Source organism: Hyperolius riggenbachi, chromosome 4 (genome assembly GCF_040937935.1).
Source record: "Hyperolius riggenbachi isolate aHypRig1 chromosome 4, aHypRig1.pri, whole genome shotgun sequence".
Taxonomy (NCBI): domain Eukaryota; kingdom Metazoa; phylum Chordata; class Amphibia; order Anura; family Hyperoliidae; genus Hyperolius; species Hyperolius riggenbachi.
Window position 1 is genome coordinate 219,444,146 of NC_090649.1, and position 26,989 is coordinate 219,471,134.

General features: G+C 45.4%; 1 long non-coding RNA gene across 1 annotated transcript; it reads right to left on the reverse strand.

Annotated features, from left to right (window-relative positions):
* Positions 1-278: 278 nt before the first annotated feature.
* LOC137571763 (uncharacterized) lies at positions 279-26,989 on the reverse strand. The gene is made up of 3 exons (XR_011031425.1): positions 26,916-26,989; positions 26,778-26,829; positions 279-4,152 (listed from the first exon to the last, which is right to left on the reverse strand). It is a non-coding gene; the product is annotated as an uncharacterized lncRNA (long non-coding RNA).

Sequence of the window (26,989 nt, forward strand, 5' to 3'; positions counted from 1 at the left end):
GATTCGGAAATCGATTTATAAGGCTTTTACTGGCTGGGTTCACGGCTATTTAGGTAAAGGAAATGGGCGGCCCATTCCATCGTGTGTAGTCCGAAAAGTCCGTCAGGCCTTTCCCGATCCTGATCGAGAATACATGGGGTTCAGACCAAGTCGTGATTTAGCAGCAGAATACCTGGCTTTAGACTAAATTTCACATTGTATATTTATTTAATTTAAATTTCATGTTAAATTTATAAATGTTTTTTTTTACGTTATAAACAAACAAAAACAAAAGTTAGTTTGCAGTTTGAAAATTTTATTTCAATAAACGTTTCTGTTTTACATCAACAATTTTTTTCTGTTTTAATATATACGGTCATTAACATATTTAAAATTAAAAATATTGCAGTAGCATTATGAATATAAACATATATTACAATTAGACAGCAATTCTCCGTATGTATGGTTTGGTATGATTAATTGTCCACATATTCATAGAACGAATGTACATTTCCATGTTATGTTCTAAACCCTTGTGTGCTAGGGTAGGGTGAGAGGCCCTCCCGTACCTTCCTTCGCAACCCAGAGCACACCTGCCTGAAATTATGAATTTAAAAAAATAACAATGAATACACTGTCGTAATTTTCATTGTGTTGAATGAATTTAGAAATAAAAATATAAATATTTAGTAATGTACACAGGGATGAATGGATCATTAGTGCGTTCGGGCATAGAGCGAGGGGCCATGGTCAGTAGGGGCCCTTCACTGGCGCGATTGAGAGGCAGAGAAGGGGGAAGGGCAAGGTGAGCAGTAATTGTAGATACACCTCAACTTCTGTTTGAAATCCACTGAAGCCTCTATTTACTTCCTCTCCCAGGTCAGTCGTCCATTGGTAATAACGCCTCCCTGTGCAGACCTGACCGTATGTCATCACAGATTGGGCTGCTTCCATTACGACAGATGGCGGGAGAGGAATTAGACGCTGCGTTGAATCATCAGGGAATGGGGAGTTGTAACTACTATGCATGCTCCACCTGCTACAGTACATATGCATGCAGGCACCTACCTATCTAACATATACTGGAGGCATCATCTACCTATCTAAAGTATGCAGGTGGAACAGACTTATCTAAGCTATATAGGGGGGAATGTTACCGACTACCTGTACTGGAGGCACCTCCGCAGCACAAGCGTGTACGGGGCCCCAAATTCTCCAATTTGCCTTGTGCACATGAGATGTCAATCCGTCATGTCATCCGTGAATGTACAGCAACGTGGAGGATCAAAAAAAATTGATAACAGTAATATAAAGCATTTAATAGTCTAATTATACTGATATTGTTAAATGTATTACATAAAGTAAATATCCTATAAAAATACCCTAAAGATATGTATAAAAAAATATTTTTTCAAATAAAAAAACAAACTCTTTTGTAAAAAAGAAAATTACAAATATTCTGTAAAAAAAAAATTATAAATAAAAAAAAAAACATATTTGTAATATTTTAAGCTTTCAAAATAGTAATAAAAAATTATTTACATATACTAGTGAATACTATTGTGATCAAATATTCCCTAGTTTAGTGTCCATAGTCATTGATATTACTTGCTAGAGCCAAATCGGCTTTGCCTAGCAGCAATCATATCTTCCATATCTGGCTTTGGAGCAGTAGAAATGTTCGGGGGAAGTGAATCTGATTTTGATAGCCAATTAGTATTCAGTGTACCTTCACAAATTTTTAAAGTGTCCACAAGAATTGGAGAGAGGAAGGAAAAAAAAAATTTTCAAACTTTTTTTCTCAACACCCATTTGTTTTTTCCCTTTGGGGCTACAAGGCTGTATCTTTTTAATCCTTTTTTCCTACTACCTTTTTGCTCCCGTTCAATAACAGCCTGAGGTCTATTAGCATTAGAGTTGTGTGACAATACAGCAAGAATAGTTCTACATTCCATACCATCAAAACTATAATGAAATCTTTTTGACCTATACTTCAGTACGTGAGTGTGAAAATTTTCAAGTGGCCCGGTATGACAGGACCAGGTCAGATGTGGAAGATCATTCAGGAGTTGTTTGTTGTTTGTTATTGCTTTTAGTAGCTCGTATGCAGTAGTTTCACGGTTCAGCCACATGGATTCGCCTTCTTGATTTTCAGTAAGTTCTTTGTGGACACATTTCATGATTTCGCCATCCTCCACCCATTCATGTTCATTGACAACATGATGAAGCAAAGACTGCCAGTTCTTACGCAGTTTTTCAGGATCATTTCCACAATTTTTGATAGACCACCAAAAGTGATTGTTGAGTTTACTGATCCACGGTGTTAGAGTAGAACAGGTTCTGTTTTGGCTGATTTTCTGAGAAATATTTTTTGCATAATGCCACACATCGAACTGATGATCAATGTGTGGATACTGTTCTCTCATAACTTTTCGTATGCCTGCATGTCGATCTGAAGCAAAAAATATAATTTCATATTCATCATCAATTACACGGCCTATGCATTTTTCAAAGCCAAACTTTTCCATGGCGACGGATGAAGAACACTGGGTACTTTGTACTACTTCAAAATCTATAATTTTCCCACTAACCAGGTCCATCATAGTGTACACACAGTATTTAGCACTGTGTCCAGGACTGTCACACTGCCCATCTCCTGCCAGTGTCACCGACTCATCAAACAATTCTTCTTTGAGGTTTTCTTTTTCTATGGTCCAGGCACGACTAATTGCAGGGAAGAGGTATTTTTTCTGGTAATCATGAAAAGTTTTCTCAGTAAAAAATTGCATACCAAAAACAGTAAGGAAATGATTCAACCTTGTGAAGTTCAGCCCCGTACACAACGCAGATGCAGCTAAAAGAATATTTCCTGCGTGGTACCGTTTTATTTTTGGTTGTGATTCAAAAATTTTGAATTCATGTCCATCCTCACATTCACCTCTTACTATAACTGCAGAACCTTGTGTTTGTTAAACTTTTTGATTTTATGGTTACAGGCCGGGTCCCCAAGGCATGTCATTTTATTTATCAAGTTGTCTAGACAAGATTCGAATATAATAAATTTACGCTGAAACACAATATTTTTAAAATATTCGTCAGGGTCCGATGGCGATTCTGTACATGTCGCTTCTTGAAGATCACGAAGTACTTATTTCAGATTTGTCTAAACTCAAGTCAAAGGGGTTAAATTCCTCATCACTGTCTTTCTTTTTCTCAGTTATTGAGCTTGAGCTTTGAATACTTGATTCTAAGTTATCTTCAGGTGTTCCTTCTGCATGGGGGTGGGACGGATGCAGATCTATTTGTCTGCTGGAATTTAAATCCTCAGGTGTTACTTTTTCACAGGGGTGGGATTGAAGCTGATCGCTTTGTCTACTTGGATCTAAAATATTTTCAGAATTTCCTTCTGCATCGGTGTGGAATGGAGGCTGATCAATAGGGTCAACATGTGGTGTAGTTGTTTCTAATAAAATTGGTAAAGTTATTGTAGTTTTTTGCAAAGTAACTGGACTTTCAGATAGGTTAGGTAGAGATGGTTGTAACGGAACTTGTGCACTCGACAACATTTCCAAAGGTTTTTCAGGTGTTGAAAAGAATATGTTGTACAGATGTTCTATATGCTGAATTGACGATGGACTTCCACTCTCTGATAAAAGGTCAGATTGAGTAGAACTTAGGTCTTCAGTTTGCGTTAATACATCTTTACATTGTACTTTTTCCTTTTCTTGGTAAATACAATAACAATGTGGACAAGTGTTATCAGATTCTCCCAATTCCTCTGTAAAATGTTGAGTTTTCAGTTTTTTTCTCCGATGCATAAAAACATTTATTTTTTTTCCTGACTTCATAACAGCTTCCTCGTTTATGACTATATTGTTAGATGATGAAGGGAAAATTGATGGAGCAGCATGTTTGTAAAGAGGTTTTTTTTTGTTTCAGGTTTGTAACACTCTGGTGTGAAATGTTTTGAACATACTCTGCACAAATCGGAAGGTTTTCCTTCTAAAATTTTGTTTGAAAGTGCATCAATGTCAACAAAGGTTTGACCTGTTCTCTCTAGCCATACTTTAATTTTGTCGAAAGTATGAGGAAAGCAATGCAGAGTAATGTTCTCATCTTTTCCAGTATAATTATGACAACCGACAACTATGCATTGAGGTATGTTCTCCAAAACTGAAAAAAAAAAGAAAAAAAAATTTAAATTTTACAATCATAAATAATAAAGATTAAAAAATAGTCAACCAACAATTTAAAATTTAACACTCTCCATCTGCTATCAGAGTGACGCTAACAGCAACCAATCTGCATTCATAAAGACACTTAACAGTAAACAATCCGCCATCAACCTAAAGGTAGCCATACATCTAGCGAGGTATGGGCAGAATCGAACAAGAAATAAATCTCTATTATTGAATTTGATAAAACCAAGAATCTTTAAATCAGGATGATACCATTTATTGGCTAACTAAAAATGAATAAAAATAAGCTCGTTTTCGGACTTGCAGCCTTTGTTGGGCTTATATCCTGTTAGTTGATTAGTTATAAGCCTGAAGGCGGCTGAAAGGCCGAAAGCTTGCTTATTTTTATTTATTCATTTTTAGTTAGCCAATAAATGGTATCATCATGATTTAAAACGTCTTGCTTTGACCAATGGCTAACACGGTACAATACCCTACTGCTACTACTATGCATGAATTTGATAAGAGAGATCAGTAAACAACCCATACATCACAGGCACATTCACAATCAATTTCATTGTAAAATTGATCATGGAATCGTCCCTGTTCACCGACTCATCCTTGTGCCCGTGCAAAGTGTATACATTACCTTTCTGCAGTCTTGGCTTGTCACCCTGTTGCTTCGGTGCATTCTACGCTTCAGCATACAAGCACGGCCTACGTGGTTTCATAGTAATGGTGCGTGTGTGTTACATCACAAGCGAGCCCTTAGCAGGAAAGCACGTGGTGCGTGCGTGTATGCAGAAGAAAATAATGGAGCAGCGGGGGACAAGCAAAGAATGCGGAGAGGTAATGTACACTTTGCAGGGTACACCAGGGGAGTACATTGACATTAGGGTGGCACATTTGCAAATTGTTTAGTTGATCATCTGAAAATTTCCCGCCGCACACAGAACCAAACAAATTTGGATAAAGATCTTGAAGCATGCACCATCGATAATGCCACTATTTTCTGTCACAAAATTGTGCATTTTGTCTTTCCATGGAACCAACTTTAATAAAATTCTATTACAATAATCCAATTGAATGGCAAACGGGACACCAAGTTGCCTGATGTATGGACACTTTTACACTAACAGTACACAATTTAAAATCAGATTTAGACCAATCTGTGGTGAGAATAGGGTTGTTGTAGTTTACCGTGGTTTGATTGTGCATGGTAAGCATACCATGCACAATCACGTGTTACTGTTTTCCAGAGGGCGGGGTTGACATAGCGCCGTCAATACGGCGTGGTGGCAGGCGCACGAACAACGGCGGGGATAAATACTTATTTGCCAGGGGGTGTCACACGCGTGTACTGCCTTCTTCCTGTTCTTGCATTCTATTTCCTTGAAACATTGCCCCCTGTATGCTGTTACAAGGAGATGGAATGCAAGAAGTAGAAGGTTAGTACAAGCATGAGGACCCACAGGTAAGTGATTATTTTTAAACCAACCACTATTTCCACCTGTCTCTCTATACCGCAGCCACCTATCCTACCTACACCTATTCCAGGGTAAATATGCTGCAGCCGCCTACTACTCGCTACACCTATCCCTGACTTCATATGCTGCGGACATCTACTACTGGTTACACCCATCCTTGGATAACAATGCTGCGTCCACCTACTACTGGCTACACCTATCCCTGGCTACCTATGCTGCACCACCTAATACTGGTTACACCTATACCTGTATACAGATGCTGTGGCCATCTACTCCTGGCACATCTATCCCAGGATAGCCATGATGCGGCCAACTAATAATGGTTCAACCGTGGAATTTAACAATGTTGCAACCCTACTTCAGACTTATGGCCCATACTCACGGGCGATAAAAGTGGCCTGTCGCCAGCACACTTGAGCGTGTGGGCGACAGGCCGGCGACAGCTCCTCGCCAGGTCCCTCCGCGTACACACGCGGAAGAGGGACCAGCGGCGCGACGGAAGCTGTCGCCGACGTTCCTCCTCCCCCCCGCCGGAAGCTCTGCGTACCTCAATGGATGTTGCTATCGCTAGTCTGCGTACTCGCGCGGACTAGCGACAGCTGCGGTGGAGTTGCGGCGGCGACTGTCGCCAGGCGATTGAACATTTCAATCGCCTTGCGACTTCAGCGCGTGTTGCGGCGACAATTGTCCCTCGTGAGTATGGGCCATAAGGCTCATACAAACGGGCTATGTTGCCGCAACCACGTGGCACGCGCGTGTTGCGGTCGACAGGTCGCCCATGTGTATGACGCGCGAGTCCAGAACCGTCGCCCGTCAGAGCTGTCGCCAGGCGATTGGCGCGGACAATCACCAGCAACAGCTGTCGCTGCAACTGTCGCTAGTCCGCCGTGTGTATGCTGACTAGCGACAGCAACTCCATACACAATGTATGGAGCTTCCGGCGGAGGGAAGGAACCTTTGGCGACAGCTTCCGCCGTGTCTCTGCCTTTGGCCAGAGACATGTGGACAGCTGTCGCGCGTGCAACCCCTGTGTGCTATCGACTAGCCACAAAGGTCCCCCGTGAGTATGAGGCTTTATGGCCCATACTCACGGGATACAATTGTCGCTGCAACACGCGGCGCGCACGTGTTGCGCCGACAGGTCGCCCGTGAGTATGCGGCGTTGCGCGCACCAGAACTGTCGCCCAACGTTGATGTCGCCAGGCGATTGAACCGTTCAGCCCAGCCGCAACTGTCGCTAGTCCGTGTGAGTACGTGGACTAATGACAGCAACATAATTGCTAATAGACGGTGCTTCCGGCGGGGGGAGGGACAACAGCGACAGCTTCCGCCGCATCAGTTGCCAGGTCCCTCCGCCGTGTGTATGCGGAGGGACCTGGCGACGAGCTGTCGCCGGCATGTCGCGCACACGCTCCCGTGTGCTAGCGATATGCCAAACAGTTGCCCGTGAGTATGGGCCACTACACTCACAGTAACCAATCTGCCCTCAAAATGAGACCAACGGTACTGAATCTGGATGAAGATTGGGTGTAATGCTGGGCATACATGGGTCGATCCGGCGACTTGATTAGCCGCCGAAGCGACTCCCGCCGCCGTCCGGATTGATTCCCGATTCGGAAGGATCGCGGGGATCGAGCGGGGAATCGATCCGGCGGGTCATCTGAACGGTTGGAATACATCAATCGAGCCATCAGCGGATCGATTGATAAGGGGGAAACGTACCGTGTATCCCCAGCATAAGGGTAACAGATCTGCCATCAGATTGAAAGTAGCATTACCAGATCTGCTAACGGTAAACAATCTGGCATCACACACTAATGCTGGGTACACACTATGAGATTTTCTGGTTGATTTACTGTCAGATCGATTATTTTCAACATGTCCGATTTGATTTCCAATCGATTTCCGAGCATTTTCCAATCGATTTCAGTGCACTTTAATAGGAAATCGATCGGAAAATGCTCTGAAAACAATCGGAAAGCAAATCGGACATGTTGGAAATAATCGATCAGAAAATCTCATAGTGTGTACCCAGCATAACGGTACCCGATCTACTATCAGATGGACACTAATGTTACACACCCTACCATCAGTTTGAGACAAATGTTAAACAATCTGCCATCAGATAAAAAGGTTGCCACATACCGTACAATTTTTGGTTGTGTATATTAATAAATTGACAAACACACATCATACAATCTTTAAAAAATTTGAAGAAAAATATCCAGCATTACGTATCAATAAAAATCACAATAAAACAGAAAATGCTATCATATTGATCAAATTGATGTAAAATCATTTTATTGTATCTTTTTTGGCCACCTTTACATTAACAGTTACAGATCTGCCATCAAGCTGAGACTAACGTTACAAAATCTGCCTTCAGATTGAGACTAAAGGGGACCATACACTGGCCAATTTTAGCCATCGATTGACGTCCAATTAGACTTTTTTGATCCAATCACCTAGAATTCTATGCAGCAGAAAGCATGATCTATCGGCAGAACAATCAATTTGTGGCCGATTTCAAAAATATTTGAACGTTCGGTCCATACTGAAAATCTGGGTCGATCGGCTGCTGGCAGCTGATCGATGGCCCATAGGGTTGAATTAGATCGAATGGTGCAACACTGCATTTCTCTCGTATTTCAATCCATTTCATTCTGAAATCTATAGAAATTAGAGTCCTACACATCAGATACATTCCTGTCAGATTCGACCTGATAGGTATCTTATTGAAATCTACCTGATGGTCGATTCTGCTGCAAATCAATAAGTGTATGGCCACCTTTACAGTAACCAATCTGTGATCAGATTGTCACTTATGCTGGGCATACAAGGTACGTTTTCACCCGCTGGCTCTATTTCGGCGCGTCCACACGGACACTTCCTTATCTTTGGTTTTGTTTGTTTCTTTTGTCCTGCCCGCCGGTATCAAATCCGGCGGGTCATTGGACAAATCGTAAATAATCAATCGAGCCATCAGCGGCTCTATTACACGGTACGAAACGTATCGTGTATGCCTAGCATAAGACTACCATATTTGATATCAGACTGACTGTGAACAATCTGCCACCATACAGAGACTAACGTTAACCAATCTGCCACCGGACATACAACGGTAACCAATGTGAAACCAGACAGACAATAACGGTAAACAATCTGCATCCAGACAGACAATAACGGTAACCGATCTGCCTCCATAGAGATAACGGTAAACAATCTGCCTCCAGACAATAACGGTAACCAATGTGACACCAGACAGTCAATAATGGTAAACAATCTACCTCCAGACAATAACGGTAAGCAATCTGCCTCTAGACAATAACGGTAACCAATCTGCCTCCAGAAAATAACGGTAAGCAATCTGCCTCCAGACAATAACGGTAACCAATCTGCCTCCAGACAGACAATAACGGTAACCAATCTGCCTCCAGACAATCAATTATGGTTAACAATCTGCCTCCAGACAATAACGGTAACCAATCTGCCTCCAGAAAGACAATAACGGTAACCAATCTGCCTCCAGACAGACAATAATGGTAACCAATCTGCCTCCAGACAATCAATAATGGTAAACAATCTGCCTCCAGACAATCAATAATGGTAAACAATCTGCCTCCAGAGAATAACGGTAAGCAATCTGCCTCCAGACAATAACGGTAACCAATCTGCCTCCAGACAGACAATAACGGTAACCAATCTGCCTCCAGACAGACAATAACGGTAACCAATCTGCCTCCAGACAGACAATAACGGTAACCAATCTGACACCAGAAAGACCATAACGGTAACCAATCTGCCTCCAGACAATCAATTATGGTAAACAATCTGCCTCCAGACAAAAACGGTAAGCAATCTGCCTCCAGACAATAACGGTAACCAATCTGCCTCCAGACAGACAATAACGGTAACCGATCTGCCTCCAGACAGACAATAACGGTAAACAATCTGCCTCCAGGCAGTAACGGTAACCAATTTGCCTCCAGCCAGACAATAACGGTAACCAATCTGACACCAGACAGACAATAATAGTAACCAATCTGCCTCCAGACAATAACGGTAACCAATCTGCCTCCAGACAGACAATAACGGTAACCAATCTGCCTCCAGACAGACAATAACGGTAACCAATCTGCCTCTAGACAATAACGGTAACCAATCTGCCTCCAGAAAATAACGGTAACCAATCTGCCTCCAGACAGACAATAACGGTAAACAATCTGACACCAGACAGACAATAATAGTAACCAATCTGCCTCCAGACAATAACGGTAAACAATCTGCCTCCAGACAGACAATAACGGTAACCAATCTGCCTCCAGACAGACAATAACAGTAACCAATCTGCCTCCAGACAGACAATAACGGTTAACAATCTGCCTCCAGACAGTAACGGTAACCAATTTGCCTCCAGCCAGACAATAACGGTAACCAATCTGACACCAGACAGACAATAACAGTAACCAATCTGCCTCCAGACAATAACGGTAACCAATCTGCCTCCAGACAGACAATAACGGTAACCAATCTGCCTCCAGACAGTCAATAATGGTAAAAATCTACCTCCAGACAATAACGGTAAGCAATCTGCCTCCAGACAATAACGGTAACCAATCTGCCTCCAGACAGACAATAACGGTAAATAATCTGCCTCCAGACAATAGCGGTAACCAATCTGCCTCCAGACAGACAACGGTAACCAATGTGACAACAGACAGACAATAACGGTAACCAATCTGACACCATCCAGACAATTACGGTAACCAAAAAAAATCAATTAACCCTTCGCACTCTCACATGCAAATGTTCAAACAAATGCATTCACAGATTTACTCATCCAGGCACAACTGTTATCCATACAGCTAAATTAAAAGCCAGGGTTTTAGTTCACAGAAGAATGCATTCTTATGCTTAGTCACCTATACTGCGTAGAAGTACCCAGGTAAACATAGGTGTCCTAACTCTGGCCCTGTAACATGCATAGTGCAGACATGCAAACACATTCATTGCATCAAACCTATCAATGGATTAGGAGCACACATCCTAACTTCCTCTCCTGGGAAAGACAGTGCATCTTACCAATCGCACAAGGGAGCTAACGTTATGTGTCCATGTGCACCATGCGCATACACCAGCATAAGCTGTCTGCATGCTGACAAACATACAGGGGAAGGAGGGAGTGCACCGAATTGGACCCTAGCCACAGGGGTCAATGATAAGAATAAACATACATATATCCAGGCACATCGCCTCTAGTTAGGACATTAAATAAATTATTAGGGAAAGGGAGGTGCTGAAGGGGGTGTGGCTAGAAACAGCAAAAATCAATTAACCCTTCGCACTCTCACATGCAAATGTTCAAACAAATGCATTCACAGATTTACTCATCCAGGCACAACTGTTATCCCTACAGCTAAATTAAAAGCCAGGGTTTTAGTTCACAGAAGAATGCATTCTTATGCTTAGTCACCTATACTGCGTAGAAGTACCCAGGTAAACATAGGTGTCCTAACTCTGGCCCTGTAACATGCATAGTGCAGACATGCAAACACATTCATTGCATCAAACCTATCAATGGATTAGGAGCACACATCCTAACTTCCTCTCCTGGGAAAGACAGTGCATCTTACCAATCGCACAAGGGAGCTAACGTTATGTGTCCATGTGCACCATGCGCATACACCAGCATAAGCTGTCTGCATGCTGACAAACATACAGGGGAAGGAGGGAGTGCACCGAATTGGACCCTAGCCACAGGGGTCAATGATAAGAATAAACATACATATATCCAGGCACATCGCCTCTAGTTAGGACATTAAATAAATTATTAGGGAAAGGGAGGTGCTGAAGGGGGTGTGGCTAGAAACAGCAAAAATCAATTAACCCTTCGCACTCTCACATGCAAATGTTCAAACAAATGCATTCACAGATTTACTCATCCAGGCACAACTGTTATCCCTACAGCTAAATTAAAAGCCAGGGTTTTAGTTCACAGAAGAATGCATTCTTATGCTTAGTCACCTATACTGCGTAGAAGTACCCAGGTAAACATAGGTGTCCTAACTCTGGCCCTGTAACATGCATAGTGCAGACATGCAAACACATTCATTGCATCAAACCTATCAATGGATTAGGAGCACACATCCTAACTTCCTCTCCTGGGAAAGACAGTGCATCTTACCAATCGCACAAGGGAGCTAACGTTATGTGTCCATGTGCACCATGCGCATACACCAGCATAAGCTGTCTGCATGCTGATAAACATACAGGGGAAGGAGGGAGTGCACCGAATTGGACCCTAGCCACAGGGGTCAATGATAAGAATAAACATACATATATCCAGGCACATCGCCTCTAGTTAGGACATTAAATAAATTATTAGGGAAAGGGAGGTGCTGAAGGGGGTGTGGCTAGAAACAGCAAAAATCAATTAACCCTTCGCACTCTCACATGCAAATGTTCAAACAAATGCATTCACAGATTTACTCATCCAGGCACAACTGTTATCCCTACAGCTAAATTAAAAGCCAGGGTTTTAGTTCACAGAAGAATGCATTCTTATGCTTAGTCACCTATACTGCGTAGAAGTACCCAGGTAAACATAGGTGTCCTAACTCTGGCCCTGTAACATGCATAGTGCAGACATGCAAACACATGCATTGCATCAAACCTATCAATGGATTAGGAGCACACATCCTAACTTCCTCTCCTGGGAAAGACAGTGCATCTTACCAATCGCACAAGGGAGCTAACGTTATGTGTCCATGTGCACCATGCGCATACACCAGCATAAGCTGTCTGCATGCTGACAAACATACAGGGGAAGGAGGGAGTGCACCGAATTGGACCCTAGCCACAGGGGTCAATGATAAGAATAAACATACATATATCCAGGCACATCGCCTCTAGTTAGGACATTAAATAAATTATTAGGGAAAGGGAGGTGCTGAAGGGGGTGTGGCTAGAAACAGCAAAAATCAATTAACCCTTCGCACTCTCACATGCAAATGTTCAAACAAATGCATTCACAGATTTACTCATCCAGGCACAACTGTTATCCCTACAGCTAAATTAAAAGCCAGGGTTTTAGTTCACAGAAGAATGCATTCTTATGCTTAGTCACCTATACTGCGTAGAAGTACCCAGGTAAACATAGGTGTCCTAACTCTGGCCCTGTAACATGCATAGTGCAGACATGCAAACACATTCATTGCATCAAACCTATCAATGGATTAGGAGCACACATCCTAACTTCCTCTCCTGGGAAAGACAGTGCATCTTACCAATCGCACAAGGGAGCTAACGTTATGTGTCCATGTGCACCATGCGCATACACCAGCATAAGCTGTCTGCATGCTGACAAACATACAGGGGAAGGAGGGAGTGCACCGAATTGGACCCTAGCCACAGGGGTCAATGATAAGAATAAACATACATATATCCAGGCACATCGCCTCTAGTTAGGACATTAAATAAATTATTAGGGAAAGGGAGGTGCTGAAGGGGGTGTGGCTAGAAACAGCAAAAATCAATTAACCCTTCGCACTCTCACATGCAAATGTTCAAACAAATGCATTCACAGATTTACTCATCCAGGCACAACTGTTATCCCTACAGCTAAATTAAAAGCCAGGGTTTTAGTTCACAGAAGAATGCATTCTTATGCTTAGTCACCTATACTGCGTAGAAGTACCCAGGTAAACATAGGTGTCCTAACTCTGGCCCTGTAACATGCATAGTGCAGACATGCAAACACATTCATTGCATCAAACCTATCAATGGATTAGGAGCACACATCCTAACTTCCTCTCCTGGGAAAGACAGTGCATCTTACCAATCGCACAAGGGAGCTAACGTTATGTGTCCATGTGCACCATGCGCATACACCAGCATAAGCTGTCTGCATGCTGATAAACATACAGGGGAAGGAGGGAGTGCACCGAATTGGACCCTAGCCACAGGGGTCAATGATAAGAATAAACATACATATATCCAGGCACATCGCCTCTAGTTAGGACATTAAATAAATTATTAGGGAAAGGGAGGTGCTGAAGGGGGTGTGGCTAGAAACAGCAAAAATCAATTAACCCTTCGCACTCTCACATGCAAATGTTCAAACAAATGCATTCACAGATTTACTCATCCAGGCACAACTGTTATCCCTACAGCTAAATTAAAAGCCAGGGTTTTAGTTCACAGAAGAATGCATTCTTATGCTTAGTCACCTATACTGCGTAGAAGTACCCAGGTAAACATAGGTGTCCTAACTCTGGCCCTGTAACATGCATAGTGCAGACATGCAAACACATGCATTGCATCAAACCTATCAATGGATTAGGAGCACACATCCTAACTTCCTCTCCTGGGAAAGACAGTGCATCTTACCAATCGCACAAGGGAGCTAACGTTATGTGTCCATGTGCACCATGCGCATACACCAGCATAAGCTGTCTGCATGCTGACAAACATACAGGGGAAGGAGGGAGTGCACCGAATTGGACCCTAGCCACAGGGGTCAATGATAAGAATAAACATACATATATCCAGGCACATCGCCTCTAGTTAGGACATTAAATAAATTATTAGGGAAAGGGAGGTGCTGAAGGGGGTGTGGCTAGAAACAGCAAAAATCAATTAACCCTTCGCACTCTCACATGCAAATGTTCAAACAAATGCATTTCTCGCTAGAGCAATTACGACATGCCCTAATAAATTCACCAACCGGTACTGCCCGGATCGTATGGCGAGGATGACAACTATTGGCCCTGAGTGTAGTATTACCACTACAGGGCTTGCGATAAGTGGAAGAGGACACCGTGCTGTAGTCAAGATCTCCTGCCAAAGTGACATCCAGGAAACTAATACTAGACTGAGCCCACTGGGAAGTGAACTGCAAATTGAGAGAATTGCAATTTAAATATTCAACAAACCTCGTGCGTCCCAGACGACCAGAAGGTCGTCTATATATCTGCCATACCATACAATATGGTGGGAGAAAACATTCTGGTCAGAAAACAAGTGGAGTTCCTCCCACCAGCCCATATACAAGGTGGCGAGAGAGGGAGAGAATTTTGCACCCATTGATGCTCCACAACGCTGTAAAAAATATGTTGAATCAAAAAGAAAATAATTGTGGGAAAGCAGATATTGGACGGCAAGCCCGACGAGAGTCCGAAGGTCCGCTGAAAATGATGTATACCTGGTCAGGTGATATTCCATAGCTCGAAGGGCTAGGTGGTGAGGGATACAAGAATATAAGGATTTCACATCAATAGTTAGCCAACTGTATCCCTGCAACCACCTAAAGTCCCTCAAGCTACTTAAAACATGTTTCGTATCACGTATATAGCCAGGCAGACGTCTCACCAAAGGCTGCAAATGTAGGTCCACCCAATCTCCCAGGCGTTCCCCCAGAGAGCCAATCCCAGCCACAATTGGCCTGCCCTCCGGGGGAAATCCCGGTTTGTGAATTTTAGGAAGATGGTGAAAGACGGGTACAATCGGACAGCGAACAGCCAAATATTGGGCCAGTCTAGGAGTGAGGACACCAGTACTTTCACCAAATGAAAGTAAGGAATAAAGTTTCCTCTTACATTCCTCAGTAGGATCACTCGGTAATTGGTAGTATGTATTGGGGTCCTGAAGCTGTCTGAGGGCCTCATTCCTATAAATCTCAGCATCAAGGACAACCACCGCCCCACCCTTGTCAGCGCCCCGTATAACAATCCGGGAGTTCTGCCTAAGGGTGGTCATGGCCTGTCTCTCACTTACAAATTAGAACTTCCCATATTTTTATGGGCAGAAGATTGTCAAAAACTCCCTGCCTATTTTATATGGACAATCAAATTCGACAGGTACTCAGTAGGGGCACTAAGTTTGTAAGTAAGCGAGCCCCTACTTTGGGCAGTATCCTGTCTCCTGTCATGTCCAATATGTGGGGTGTACCACTCGTCACCTTAGGGAACGCATCTCGGAACATTATAGAGGGTCAGGGTGGCTTACAACTAGCATTTCTAATGTGGCCCGTCACTTTAAACAGGTCCATGCGGCGGACATGTCCTCTTTTTCCTTCCAAGGCATCGAACGAATCCCGAGACCACTAAGAGGTGGCGATTGGAAGAAATTGTTACTTACCAGGGAAGCTTTTTGGATCTTCCAGTTAGGGACACGCTCGCCGCATGAACTTAATACCAGATGGGATTTAAATTTCATTATTTGAATTCCCTTCTTTCCTTTTTTCTGTGGTTTTCAGGTTTTGATCGACCGGTGTCTTTCTTATTAATTAATTTCTGTCATTGCTGTATTAAGTGTTGCTTGTATCCTTTTCATATGTGTTAATTTGGTTTTAATTAAGGGGAATGGTATTGATTCCTTCCTTATATTTTAGCCACACCTCCAGTGGTGCTCAGCAGAGCTCGAATATTCGAGTAGCTCGAATATTCGAGCTCTTTTTCAGCTATTCGAGCTCGGTATTCGAGCTCCAAATAGCTACAGCTATTCGAATAGGCTATTCGAGTAAACGCGAATAGCCCATTCACTATTCGAGCTATTCGAGCAAACGACGGTATTCGAGCTCGAATACCGAGCTCGAATACCGTCATAGCCCAGATTGATGTCCTTAGAGCCAATCAGAGGGCTCCCAGGCCCTCTGACGGCAGCCAATCACAGAGGGGGACCCTGGCCAGCCCCTACCCTATAAATAGCGGCCGCCATGTTCCGTTTCTCCGTCCTTGCCTGAGACTTGCATAGAGAGAGAGTTGCTCCTTTGTGCTTTGGCTTAGCAAGAGCTCTATTGTGGTCATTTACCTAGCGTTTTTGCTCACATACACCTCCTATACACACCTATATTGTTGTTAGTTAGATAGACATTGTATTTTAGTTAGTAGCTTTTGTGTTACATAGAGACAGGCCAGCTGCTGCAGGCAAGCTTACAGCTTTAGGCCTCAGGGCCTGCCTGTGTGGGCAGCTGTCCTCCTGTCCTCTGTTAGTTTATTTCTCATTAGTATTAGACAGTATTAGACAGTATTAGATAGTATTAGACAGTATTTCTGCTGTCCTTTACTACTTAGTGATTGTATTTTGTATTGTAGTTATATACTGTAACTGTACTAGGAAACTCACTGTCACTGTTCATAGGCTACTAGCTCCTGCGTGTGCGTGCACTCACTGTCTGTGTACTGTACACACACTCTATTTCCTTCTGAATAGTTATATACTGTAACTGTACTAGGACACTCACTGACTGTCACTGTTCATAGGCTAGCTCCTGCGTGTGCGTGCACTCACTCACTGTCTGTGTACTATACACACACTCTATTTCCTTCTGAATAGTTATATACTGTAACTGTACTAGGACACTCACTGACTGTCACTGTTCATAGGCTAGCTCCTGCGTGTGCGTGCACTCACTCACTGTCTGTGTACTGTACACACACTCTATTTCCTTCTGAATAGTTATATACTGTAACTGTACTAGGACACTCACTGACTGTCACTGTTCATAGGCTAGCTCCTGCGTGTGCGTGCACTCACTGTCTGTGTACTGTACACACACTCTATTTCCTTCTGAATAGTTATATACTGTAACTGTACTAGGACACTCACTGTCACTGTTCATAGGCTACTAGCTCCTGCGTGTGTGTGTGCACTCACTGTCTGTGTACTGTACACACACTCTATTTCCTGCTGATTACTGATTGATTATTGTAAATTCTACTTCCTGACAGTTACTACTTACTTACTGTAGTAGGGACACTCACTCAGTCACTGTTCATAGGCTAGCTCCTGCACGTGTGTGCGCGTGCGTGCACTCACTGTCTGTAGTGTACACACACTCTATTTCCTTGTGATTACTACTGATTATTGTAACTTCTAGTTGTACTTCCTGACTGTTACTACTTACTTACTGTACTAGGGACACTCACTCACTCTCTGTTCATAGGCCAGCTCCTGCGCGTGTTTGCGCGTGCGTGCACTCACTGTCTGTAGTGTACACACACTCTATTTCCTTGTGATTACTACTGATTATTGTAACTGCTAGTTGTACTTCCTGACTGTTACTACTTACTTACTGTACTAGGGAGTCGGGACACTCACTCAGTCACCTCACCCACCAACCCACTCCATTAAAGTACCCCACTTTTCACCCGCCCTTTTCAAAAACTTTTGTGTTTACGCCCAAAACATCGAAGATGTCTGGAAGTGGCAGCCAGCGCGGTTTGGGCAAGGGGAAGGGCAGCAAGGGAATCAGGAGGAGAGGGAGCAGCATTGTGGAAAGCCACGGGCGCGGCCGCGCCACCATGCACAGTTCCGCAGCAGCAGCAGCAGCGTCAGTGGCTAACATTCCTCCCATAGCCACTGGCCGTGGACGCCTTGGGCGCCGCCCAGCAGGAGCATCTGCAACTCACGCTGCAGAGACACAGCAGCAGCAGCAGCGTGTAGCACCTGCTCCGATTTTCCTCCAGCCGGGTCGGAAACGTCCCATTGAGGAAAAGGATGCAGACACTGTGGTGCAACTGATGACGGAGGATGAGCAGCCCGCCATCAGCTCTGCATCCGAGGCCTCCACCCTCACCACCACCACCACCACCCCTGTTCGCAGCAGCCGCCCAGCAGGGCCTGCGGAGGAGGCCAGTTCACCGTCACAAGTTGGCGACCTGTCACTCAGCAGTATTTTTACCCCAGGCACCATCAGGGTATTGTCTGCTGTTGTTGGCGATTTGGAGGAGGAGATGCTGATGGACACTTTGGGGGATGAGGGATTGGACAGCAAGACTGTGGCGACAGTCAAGCAGCCCATCCATGCATCAGGAGAGGATTTTGGGGGGTCATCATCCCAGCAGGACATGTTTCAGGAGGGGGAGGCTGATGATGACACGGTGACAGACAGAGACTGGGTGCCACCACCTCCAGGGGATGTCGTCCTCAGCAGCTCTGAGGAGGAGGAGGAGGATGCGCTTGTGGGCCTTGCAAGGAGGCGCATCATTGCAAGCATTGGCAGCAGTAGGCAGGTCCCACAGCCTGCTGGTGTCTCAGGCTCTGCAGCAGCAGCAGCAGCATCTGCCAGTACCACCACCAGCCGCACCCAAGCCCCCCCCCCAACCACCACAGGGAGACAGGCAGCAGCGGTTCCATGCCGTAGGGGGTCGTTTTTGTCACCAATCTGGCGTTTTTTCACCATGCCCACAGTGTACAGCAAGTACGCCACTTGCAACCACTGTCAGCGGAAGTTGAGCAGAGGTGCAGACCCCTTAAAGTTCAGCACCAGCTCGCTCATCAACCACCTTGCTGCGAAACATTTCCACCAGCATGAGGAGTTCCAGAGGCTGAAGGCATCTGGTGCTGGCAGTGGCACCACACCCATCACTGCACAGCCTTCAGCAGCAGCAGCAGCAGCAACAGCAGCCACCCGCCCTCCTGCTCCTCCAGCAGCACCAGCAGGAGTGCGGAAACGCACTGCTCCTCCCCCCTCTGCAACTCCTGCCGCCGACACTGAGGCCTGTTCTGGCAGCCAGTCCTCAGTGGCCTCCTCTGCTGTGTCTGCTGATTCCCGTGCCAGCAAAAGACCACGCCAGAGCCTTTTGAGCGAGTCCTTCCAGGGGGTGGTTAGGGCTCTTCCTCCCAGCAGCCATCGCGTGCGGCAGCTGAACGGCTTGCTGGCACGGGCCATGTGCTCCCAACTCCTGCCGTACACGCTTGTGCAGGAGGGGAGCGACATGCGTGCGCTGCTTGCTTGTGCAGCCCCAGACTGGCAGCTCCCCAGCAGACACTTCTTCGCCCGCAAGGCCATTCCTGCACTGCACCGCTTTGTGATGGCCAATGTGGAGCGAGGGCTGGAGCACGCGGTTGTTGAAAGGGTCCACGTCACCATGGACTCCTGGAGCAGCCACTTCGGGACAGGCCGCTACCTGTCTTTCACTGTCCACTGTGTCAGCTTGGTGGAAGGGGGTGAGGATGGGAGAGCAGCAGCGGGCACAGCAGCAGCAACACAGTGGGTGGTGCCCCCCCGCAGGGTCAGGGGAACTGCAGCAGGTTCCTCCGATCCTCTGCCATCCTCCGGCACACCTGGCCAAACCCCCCGCCTCAGCAGCAGCGTGAAGGCCCGCCACTGCCAAGCGCTGCTGCACTTGGTCAGCCTTGGGAAGACCAAGCTGACGGCAACCCATGTGTTGGCCAAACTCCAGGAGCAGGAGAGGATTTGGCTGACCCCCAGAGGCCTCAGAGTCGGAGAGGTGGTGGCCGACAATGGGGCCAATCTGGTTGCCGCAATAGACAGGGGAAACCTGACCCACATCCCCTGTCTTGCCCACGTGCTGAACCTGGTGGTGCAAAAGTTCTTGCGCACCTACCAGGGGATGCGCGAACTGCTGGAAACGGCAAGGAACGTTGTGCGTCACTTCCGGCGCTCGGCTGCAGCCTGTGCGAGCCTGGAAGACGTGCAAAAGGAGCTGGAGCTGCCACGCCATCGGCTGATCCTTGACGTTCCGACTCGCTGGAACTCCACCCTGGCGATGTTGGAGCGTCTGGTTGAACAGAAGCACGCTGTCAACCAGTACCTTGCCCTGGCCACTGTTTCCGCCGCTCAGAGAAGGGACAAGACCAGCAACATCCCGTCCATCGTCCCCGATGATGACTGGAGGCACATGCAGCAGGTGTGCTTAGTGCTGGCTCCCTTTCTGCAGGCCACTAACATGGTGAGCAGGGACCATGCTATGGTCTGCGAGTGGGTGCCCCTGGTTTGTCTGCTGAACAGGGCCCTCGATGCTTTGCTGGAACAGGGAGCGGCAGCCTTGGACCAGCAGGAGCGGCAAGAAGCTGCACAGTCCACCTCTGAGGGGGAGGAGGACTTGGTGGAGGTCCCTGACCTTGCTGCTGATGAGGGGGATCAGCACAGCGCAGCTGAGTTGGTGCGGGGGTGGAGAGAGGATGAGGCGGCAGAGGAGGAGGATGAGGAGGACAGCACTGCCGTCGATGTGCCAGCACACGTGGCCCGCCTCTTCCCAATGGCAGCGCACATGCTGGCGTGCCTGCGCAAGGACCCCAGGGTGATCCAGATGAAGCAGAGGGAGGACATCTGGATCAGCATGATGTTGGACCCACGCCTCGAGGGGAAGTTGAGCCAGTTCCTGCCGCCTGCAGGAGGAGACCCAGCGCAACAAATAAGGAGCTTGCAGCAGGCCCTTGTTGAGCGCTTGGAGGAAGCCTTCCCCCAGCCTTCCACCCCCACTGTCCAGCAGCCAGCACAGAGGCAGCAGCAGGTGCCTGCATCCAGCAGCAAGCGCCCCACAGACCTGCTGTCTCTCAGCCACGAGCTCTACAGGACTGTAGAGGCTCCGGCAGCAGTGACTAGAGAGGAGGTGCATGATGCAGCAGCATCCTCCTCCGGTCACAGCCAGCGCCTGACCCGCATGGTGGCTGACTACATGGGGTCCTACAGCGGGCTTGACAGCGATGCCCCTGTTGATCCCATGGAGTATTGGGTCAAGCGCCTGGAGATCTGGAGCGAGCTGGCGCAGTACGCCCTGGAAGTGCTGTCCTGCCCCCCTTCCAGCGTGCTGTCCGAGCGCTGCTTCAGTGCAGCTGGTGGCGTGGTCACCGAGAAACGCTCACGTCTGTCTCACAAGTCTGTGGACAGACTGACGTTTCTCAAGATGAACCAGGCGTGGGTGGAAGGCGAGTTCCTGGCCCCTGTTGTCGGCGAGAGGGGGACATGAACTGGCTAAGAACCATCATTAATGTGCCTTACCACCCTTTACCACCTCCTGGCTCCTGCTCACTAAGCCAGCCTGGTTCAGTTTGACTATTACGTCGCCTGCAGCCACACATTTTACACCTACAGTGGGCTGCTGTGTACTGTCCTTCTGCTGTCTGTCTGTGTTTCCCACTGCCAGGGTACACAGAATTACATTCTGCTTCCACTCTGCCACCAGCTATTACGTCAAACAATAGCTATATATCTGTGTAATTGGTTGTACAAACAAAACCAAAAACCATTAAAAAAAAAAAGGTTTAATTTTTCTGAGGTGCCTGGGTTGAAAACTGTGTTGTCCCAGTTGTGTATTGGACACGATGTGGGCTGCACGACCGCTGTCTGGGACCTCCTGTTGTGTTTATTTACAGCCCTGGTATCACCGCTAGGTACCAGGGCTATTATGTCACGCTGCCTGCCTGCTGCCACACTCACACTACTCCTCCATTCCTCCTGCTGCTGCTGTCTGTCTGTGTTTCCCACTGCCAGGGTACACAGAATTACCTTCTGCTGCCACACTGCCACCAGCTATTACGTCAAACAATAGCTATATATCTGTGTAATTGGTTGTACAAACAAAACCAAAAAACCATTAAAAAAAAAAAAAAAGGTTTAATTTTTCTGAGGTGCCCGGGTTGAAAACTGTGTTGTCCCAGTTGTGTATTGGACACGATGTGGGCTGCACGACCGCTGTCTGGGACCTCCTGTTGTGTTTATTTACAGCCCTGGTATCACCGCTAGGTACCAGGGCTATTATGTCACGCTGCCTGCCTGCTGCCACACTCACACTACTCCTCCATTCCTCCTGTTGCTGCTGTCTGTCTGTGTTTCCCACTGCCAGGGTACACAGAATTACCTTCTGCTGCCACACTGCCACCAGCTATTACGTCAAACAATAGCTATATATCTGTGTAATTGGTTGTACAAACAAAACCAAAAAACCATTAAAAAAAAAAAAAGGTTTAATTTTTCTGAGGTGCCCGGGTTGAAAACTGTGTTGTCCCAGTTGTGTATTGGACACGATGTGGGCTGCATGACCGCTGTCTGGGACCTCCTGTTGTGTTTATTTACAGCCCTGGTATCACCGCTAGGTACCAGGGCTATTATGTCACGCTGCCTGCCTGCTGCCACACTCACACTACTCCTCCATTCCTCCTGCTGCTGCTGTCTGTCTGTGTTTCCCACTGCCAGGGTACACAGAATTACCTTCTGCTGCCACACTGCCACCAGCTATTACGTCAAACAATAGCTATATATCTGTGTAATTGGTTGTACAAACAAAACCAAAAAACCATTAAAAAAAAAAAAAAAGGTTTAATTTTTCTGAGGTGCCCGGGTTGAAAACTGTGTTGTCCCAGTTGTGTATTGGACACGATGTGGGCTGCACGACCGCTGTCTGGGACCTCCTGTTGTGTTTATTTACAGCCCTGGTATCACCGCTAGGTACCAGGGCTATTATGTCACGCTGCCTGCCTGCTGCCACACTCACACTACTCCTCCATTCCTCCTGCTGCTGCTGTCTGTCTGTGTTTCCCACTGCCAGGGTACACAGAATTACCTTCTGCTGCCACACTGCCACCAGCTATTACGTCAAACAATAGCTATATATCTGTGTAATTGGTTGTACAAACAAAACCAAAAAACCATTAAAAAAAAAAAAAAGGTTTAATTTTTCTGAGGTGCCCGGGTTGAAAACTGTGTTGTCCCAGTTGTGTATTGGACACGATGTGGGCTGCACGACTGCTGTCTGGGACCTCCTGTTGTGTTTATTTACAGCCCTGGTATCACCGCTAGGTACCAGGGCTATTATGTCACGCTGCCTGCCTGCTGCCACACTCACACTACTCCTCCATTCCTCCTGCTGCTGCTGTCTGTCTGTGTTTCCCACTGCCAGGGTACACAGAATTACCTTCTGCTGCCACACTGCCACCAGCTATTACGTCAAACAATAGCTATATATCTGTGTAATTGGTTGTACAAACAAAACCAAAAAACCATTAAAAAAAAAAAAAAGGTTTAATTTTTCTGAGGTGCCCGGGTTGAAAACTGTGTTGTCCCAGTTGTGTATTGGACACGATGTGGGCTGCACGACCGCTGTCTGGGACCTCCTGTTGTGTTTATTTACAGCCCTGGTATCACCGCTAGGTACCAGGGCTATTATGTCACGTTGCCTGCCTGCTGCCACATTCACACTACTCCTCCATTCCTCCTGCTGCTGCTGTCTGTCTGTGTTTCCCACTGCCAGGGTACACAGAATTACCTTCTGCTGCCACACTGCCACCAGCTATTACGTCAAACAATAGCTATATATCTGTGTAATTGGTTGTACAAACAAAACCAAAAAACCATTAAAAAAAAAAAAAAGGTTTAATTTTTCTGAGGTGCCCGGGTTGAAAACTGTGTTGTCCCAGTTGTGTATTGGACACGATGTGGGCTGCACGACCGCTGTCTGGGACCTCCTGCCTGCTGTGTTTATTTACAGCCCTGGTATCACCGCTAGGTACCAGGGCTATTATGTCACGCTGCCTGCCTCATTGACTGCCTGCTGCCACACACTCATCCTCCTCCTCCTGCTGCTGAATTTACCTCCTGCTGTCTGTGTGTTTCCACTGCCAGGGAGCACATACAATGGCGCTTCCAACATGCGTGCGCCACCAGCTATTTGTTACGCTCAAAAATAGCTGCATTTCTTTAAAAAAAAATTGAAAAGAGAAATAAGTGAAGAAGAAGACGATATAGAAGAAGATGAAGAAGATGAAGAAGAAGAAGATGAAGAAGAAGAAGATGAAGAAGAAGAAGAAGAAGAAGAAGAAGGAGAAGAAGAAGAAGATGAAGAGGAAGAAAATGAAGAAGAAGAAGAAGAAGAAGAAGAAGAAGAAGATGAAGAAGATGAAGAAGAAGAAGATGAAGAAGAAGAAGGAGAAGAAGAAGAAGATGAAGAAGAAGAAGATGAAGAAGAAGATGAAGAAGATGAAGAAGAAGAAGATGAAGAAGATGAAGAAGAAGATGAAGAAGAAGAAGATGAAGAAGAAGATGAAGAAGATGAAGAAGAAGAAGATGAAGAAGAAGAAGAAGATGATGATGATGAAGAAGATGAAGAAGATGATGATGAAGAAGATGAAGAAGAAGAAGATGAAGAAGAAGAAGAAGAAGAAGAAGACAATATAGAAGAAGAAGAAGATATAGAAGAAGATATAGAAGAAGAAGATATAGAAGAAGAAGAAGATAGAAGATAAAGAAGAAGAAGAAGAAGAAGTATATACAGTACTGAACAAAATTCTGGACACAACTTCTCTTTTCACCTTTTTTTTTTTAAAGGAACATCCCCACATAATCACTTGCTGTTGTTACTTGGAAAAAAAGATGTTTCTTGCATCATTCACCCTCAAAACAAGTGTTGGAAGCTATTTAAGGCCAATTCGAATAGTCAGCTCGAATAATGAGCTCGAATACTGACTCGAACAGTGAGCTCGAAGTCCGAGGTCGAATCGAATAGTAAAAATTATTCGACTCGAATATTCGACTGACCTCGAATAATTTACTATTCGAAATCGACCAAACTCGCATTTTAAAAAGGGGTATTTGAGCATCACTACACACCTCTGCCACTCTTGAGTGTGATCCAGGAAGAGAGTGTGATTGGATTCACCTGTGTTGGGGGTGGGTTTTAGACTTTATATTCACTGTGTCTTTTTAACATGAACTTGTGCTATGATTAAGGACCTGTGAGTCCGAAACATGTCAGCTCCATGACTGTATGGCTTTTTACCTGTATTAATAAAATTGGGACTCGATTGAACACAAGATTTTGTGCGGAACTTCTTTCGTTTTTGCTGTATATTTGGGTCGAGTCGCCTGGTTCCAGCACTGTCTTAGTGTCCGAGGTGTAGCGGAATTCGCCTACTTGCTAGTGGTTAAAGATTGTTGTTTTCAATTTTCATAGTGTCTTATTACATTATTTATAATAACACATCTGTCAACTTTAGAAATGAGCAAACATCAGCCTCAGTAGTTGCATGGAAGTGTGTTCAGGCCCTTATGTAGAAAGTGTGAGGATATATGTGGTGATGATGATATGTACGGTAATATGCAGAACATAGCAGCCATGTTGTATCTTGTGGAAGCCCTATTTTTCATCTGCTGTGTATCTTTCAGAGGTGTATGTAGGCCAGTCTGGCTTCCTAGAGTTCCTTATGTAAATGTAAATTAACTCTGCATTCAACTGCCAGCAGGAAAAGCTACCATTGTCTGCTTCTAATTAGGAAACACTTAATCAGACAGTTGCCCAACCACTTTGAATCCTATACAGGTGATCGGCTACCCTTGGGTCTGAATAGGAGAGCAGGAACTACTAAATTGGCCTGCTAGCCTTGGGTCAGGAAATGGCTTATTATGCCAATAACAGTCAGGTCTTTACCTTTAATCTCCTATGAAATACTGTCTCAGATGTGTATTTTTGCTTGGACAATTGTCACCGGGAGTAGGGAAGTCTTTTTTGATGTGTGTGTACATACACTTTTACCGGTGGAAATGGGAAATGTCTGCGAAGTCCAAAGTGGGACAGGAAAAGCCTTGACATTTGCATGTCACAGCTAGCCCAGATGGCAGACGGTGATGTCACACTTTGGGGAAATTGCATTAGATTGTGGGACTGAACATCCATTGCCCTGGGCAACAAATCGGGCTATAAGAGCCAGCAGAAGACCTTTACAAATCCTCTTCTGCTGAGGGTAGCGCATAGCTAGAGATGATCCTGAACGAATCAGAAAATTTGTGTCCCTCCACGGTTGGACATTTGCGCTGGTAAAAGTTCAATTTATGTTTATCCCCGCTTTATTTTAAGCAACTTGTCTTGTGTATCTCTGTAACTTTTATTTTGTAATTTTTACTTTGTTTTTTTGTAAATCTTGTGTATATATTATTTTCTGCATTGTTCTACTTTTTTCTGGAATATTAAATCGTTATTTAATAAGTTTGACTTCTGCTGTACTAAGCTAACGCTCATAGCCTAGAAGAGACTGCAGTGTAATTTACGTTACAAAGTCCATGCCTGATTGTGCCTTGCTACTGTACGATTGTACTGTGTGTGTCTGTGCGTGGCGTTCCTGTATTCGGCCTAAAGTGCAAAGCTGACCCGAATACGAAAACGCGGATTGCGTGCAGATCACTCAACAGCAGAATGGAAGTGTCTAGCGGCAGCTAGTGGTGGCAGTAAAAAGTGCTTTGAGGGGAGACAGCCTTGTTGTAGCTTAAATAAGGCTGCTCCTCTCTCGATCTTGTCAAACCCGCAGTCGGGAACCGTATCTGCAGGCTTGCCGCGGGGCCGGTTCCTGACAGAAAGCATATGCAGTTATCCATATTTATACATTTAATTCATCATACCTTTAAGCAAAGCTTCATACTGCTCTCTTGTTTCTAAAAATACTTCTTCAAACTGTAAAAAAAAATCAGATGTTCAACAGGTGATTTTTAATGATGATTAAATGATGTTGTAAAGAATATACTGTATATCGTACCAACCTCAATACCAGCTGCTGCCATCAGCCAACGTATAGATTCCATTTTGCCCCTGCCATTGAAGTAGTAAAGTTTGC